This window comes from Helianthus annuus, chromosome 13 (assembly GCF_002127325.2).
Source record: "Helianthus annuus cultivar XRQ/B chromosome 13, HanXRQr2.0-SUNRISE, whole genome shotgun sequence".
NCBI lineage: Eukaryota > Viridiplantae > Streptophyta > Magnoliopsida > Asterales > Asteraceae > Helianthus > Helianthus annuus.
In genome coordinates this window covers 92919662-92924273 of record NC_035445.2, presented here as the reverse complement: position 1 = coordinate 92924273, position 4612 = coordinate 92919662, and the positions used below count along the sequence as shown (strand labels likewise).

General features: G+C 38.9%; 1 long non-coding RNA gene across 1 annotated transcript; it reads left to right on the top strand.

The window, feature by feature from the left end:
• The first annotated feature begins 3308 nt into the window (after positions 1-3308).
• On the top strand, positions 3309-4411 carry LOC118485689. The gene is made up of 2 exons (XR_004877527.1): positions 3309-3560; positions 3818-4411. It is a non-coding gene; the product is annotated as an uncharacterized LOC118485689 (long non-coding RNA).
• Positions 4412-4612: the final 201 nt, after the last annotated feature.

The window sequence follows — 4612 nt, the reverse complement described above, 5'->3', positions numbered from 1 at the left end:
GATGCCAACTACTTGTTAACTTTTTGATGATATCGCATGTACATAGAGTTTGGACTAATAAGAGTTAAATATATGTAGTATATTAATAATTTTAAAAAAATATCTCAATAGTTTGAATAGATATTAAAGACTTCCTTGAGTCAAACGGGTTTTACCGGTAATTTCACCGTCATGCCTACGGGCGGGTGGGTTACCGGGTTTTCCACGGAATTGATGGTGGACTCGGGTTACTCTCGGAGTATTTCGTTTGTCCAGTGGGTGCTCCGAGAGTGCTCGGGATTGATTCTGTTGACCGTTCAAAAAAAAGTATCTTCTATTACGTAAATCATAAATAGAAATAAGTTTTTAGTTTGTTATTTTTCAACAATATTTTTTTCCTTCTACATTGTTGGGGAGGAAGGGCACTCTCGGGTACTTAACTTGGCGTCGACCAACCACCTCTCGCCAATTTAAAAAGTGCTCAACTTACCCATAACTAGTAAGTGGTGGCGGTGTCTACCCTAACCACAAACTTTTTTTTATTTAAATAATGTGAAATGTTAATATAAAAAATAAACTTCATTAAAATGAAAATAAAAACGACAATTTTTAAAAATTTAACATCCTAGAAATCCGGTAAATAGCTCATCGACCAACCCCATTTTTCCGCTAGTTCCCGTTTGCGTGCTACAAAGACTTTTTGCACTTCGAAGGTGAAATTTTCATGAGGCGTAATATACGTTTGAAAATCTCTATCTCTCGTCGCTTGCGCGACACTTTCACGTTATAAGTTAATCAAGGCCGTAGACGCTTGGATATTTTCTTCTCTTGCCTCGGCCAACTTTTGCATCATCGCTTCCTTCTTTCGGGCGTAAGATCTTATTTCGTCGCTTACCAATCCATGTTGGCTTGTAGTTTGGCTCGACGAACCCGGAGTTCTAACTTGTGCCCTCCTCTTGGGTTGTGTTGGACCCAACTTCATCGTTCAAGTCCGGCACCGACTTATCGGATGGCCCGAAGTTTAGCCGAATCCAAGGATTTTCTCTTGCTAGAAATTCCACCGGAATCTTCATTCAACAAATTGATTTGGCCTCATTTGTTCGCTTCTTTAACAACGTTCCACGCAAGACCGTGCTTGAACACTTGTTTATATTTTACTAGGAAATCCTTTTGCGCCTTTTCCAAAACTTGTAAATCAAAGCAACCACTTTTACGAAGGTGATCCTATATGTTTAAAAACAACGAATTTAGAATACTATTAGAAGTTAAATTAAATTAAAGTAAATTAAAAATTTTACTGCTAACCATTGAACCAATTAATTTTCCTCAACATTGAAGTCCATTTTGAGTTTAGTTGATTGTGCGTTCGGTTGTCAATACCACCAAGCTCAACAAAGTGTTTTTGGACCGCTTTCTACAAACCGTCTCTTCTTTGACAGTTTTGTTTTTCCCGGTCAACCGATACGTGGAGGAAATTAATTTTCCTCAACATTGAAGTCCATTTTGAGTTTAGTTGATTGTGCGTTCGGTCGTCACTACCACCAAGCTCAACAAAGTGTTTTTGGACCGCTTTCCACAAACCGTGTCTTCTTTGACGGTTTCCTTTTTCCCGGTCAACCGATACGTGGGGGAATGCTTTAGCCAACATTTCTTCCTCCTCCTCAGGACTCCATTCCGTTCGGTACACTCAGTTAGCGAATTTTCCCTTTTTGTTGACTTTAGTGTTTTCCACAATCTCCTCTACGTGATCATCACTTCCAACTTGCATTTCTTACAAATTAGGATCAAATTGCGTTTCCGGGACAAATTAGGATCAAGGATTTTGAGAGTGTGCTTTAAAACTAATTGGGCATAAGATATATATACATATATATATATAAATATATATATATATATATTATTTCAAGTAACTTTTTTTAAATACATGACCGTTGCACAACGGTCAAAACCATCGAAATCATCACATCTCACGTGGCTTTCTCCGTTGGCCAAACCCACCCGCTAGAATGGCAACAGCGTAATGGCACGACTTAGAAGCCGGACAAGGCATCCCGCACGGTGCCCCGTCCTCCCTTATAGTAAGTATACACTTCATACAAAATAACAATTTTAGATATATTTATCATTTTCTAAGAATTGTATATATTTATCTACTAGTTAAATTTAGGGGCTGTTTGTTTGTGTCTGAATGGAACCATTCAGATGTTCACATCTGATTCGGTCAGATGTAGAGGTGTTTGGTTCATCAAGACATCACCTCTGAATGGAGCCATTCAGATCTGAATGGGTCAGACAAATTTGATATCTGAATGGATCTGAATGGAATTTTGACAAGCTTGCCCTCATCCACACTGCCCCTTCATCTCCAAACCTACCGAATCAACATAACCGCCACCACCGTCGGCCGGCCTAAAGCCTCTATTAACGTCATTCATCACCGGCAAACCAAACGAACCTGAGTCAAAATCTAGAGTTGCCTGAAACGATAACTTACCGGAAACGATAACTTACCGGAGTCGTTCATCAACATAGCACACGAGTTGCCTGAAACGATAACTTACCGGAGTCGTTCTCCGGTATCTCTTTCCCTCCGACTCTTCTCCTTCTCCGGTCTCTCTTTCCCTCCGACTCTTCTCCTTCTCCGGTATCTCTTTCCCTCCGACTCTTTCTCCGCTCTGTGTTTTAAGAGAGAGAAGTGATGGGGAAGTGAGAATGTTGAATTGTTGATGTCTGTGTTGATGGGGAAGTGAGAGAGACAGAAAACTTTGGTTTGTTGGGTAAAGTATTTTGTTTTGTTTAGGGGTAAAAATGTCATTTTACACATCATTCAGATGTGCAACCAAACAACGTTTTATTTGGTTCAGCACTTACTGGTTCAGACCCTCTTACCCATTCAGACCTCTTATTCATTCAGCACTTATTGGTTCAGATGTTGCCAAACAGCCCCTTATACAAGATAAGTAGTAATTATATATATATATATATATATATAGGGAGCCGCTAAAATAAGAACCACCTCCAGTTGTAAGAACCGCGAGAACCACTCTCAACCAATCAGATTATGCCAACTAAAGGGGTATTTTGGTCTTTTACCCCAAATGTCATTTTCCATCCCTCTCTCCTCATTTATGACTGTCAGATCTCTCTCTCTCTCCACCTTATTGAAAACTCATCTCCTCTCAAACTCATCTGGTTATTTTGTTTTAAAAGCTTCTTTCCTCATTTTGTAAATTTCCATTTCCATGTTCATCTTTGATGAGAGAGAAGTGGAACCGACGAAACTTACCTGCAACCCACCCTCCCTCCGTCTCTGAAGTAACCCACCACCGTCTTCCGATCTACCTCAAACACCCCTCCCTCCGGTGAATACCTGCTAACAACCTGAAACAAATCCGACCACCACCAACTCTTGGTGGCAGCGGAGAACATCAGCAGCAACAACGCCACCACCGCCGTCTTCATCTCTTCTGATCTAACTCTTGGTGGGTGACTATTCACGCAAGATCTGACAAGGAAAATGGGGGAGATGATTTTGGGCGACAGTGGTGGTGTTTAGTTAGCACTGTTCTGAGACATTTTGGGTATGTTTTATTAATGTTGTTTGCTGGTGATTCTTTGAATGTTTGAATATGGGGTTTTGAATGTTTGAATGTTTAAAGTACAGTGATTTTGGTAGTGAAGGGTTTTGTGACTGTGGTGAAGGGGTGGTTTGTGGTGGTGGGTGATGTAGGGTAAAATACACATATTTGTCACGTGTAAATTGTATAATTTTTGTATAGGTTTTATTTATTTTTATTTAGTTATTAGTAGTATATTATATTATTTTGTGTTTTGGCAGGTCCTGGTGCGAATGGAGCAAAAACGAGTAATATGAAAATAACCAGCCAGTTGAACAGAGTGAGGCACCAATAACTGAATTAAAATTGCCACTGAGTGAGTTGAGGCCACTATCTCTATTTTCTGAGTGAGAGGGCTGCCATCTAATTGTCTTGATTTGGAGTTCCCTTCACAGGAAACGAAAGTCATTTATAAATTATTTCATATTGCATTCAAGTGTTTTTTTTAAATCAAGTTAGTGAATTCCAAGTTGCCACATGTGGGCCGCCAAGGACAACCAGTCCAGCATGCGCAAATAATAATTTTGGGCCATAGAATAATAATTACTAAATGATAGATTTGATTTATTATTGAAGAAGATATATCTTTCGGGGGATCCATATTATATACGGCGCACGAACATCAGACGACTTCGAAAGGGGGAAATCGGAGACATCAACTGTAGACGTGATCAAAGGGACGAAATTAAGGATTTATTGGTTCAAGGGTTCAAGCCACGATCAAGATTCACGTCCGGGTTTGCAATTTATTAGTGTTCAATTTTTAATAACTTTGTGTTTTTAAACTTGATTACTATGGATTGTTTATTATTCAAGACTTGTTTCTTTTTACTGGTTATGATTCTTGACTAGACTTTTCAAACTACCTAGGTTAAGATGAATATTTAATAAAGTTTGGATTTCTTTTTGTTTATTATTGTGTGTATGGGTTTTTCTTAAAAAGTAAAGAACTTTGGAATCTTTAAGTTAGTGCATATGCGTATCTTGTTTTGATTATTGATTGTTTATTCGTTTCA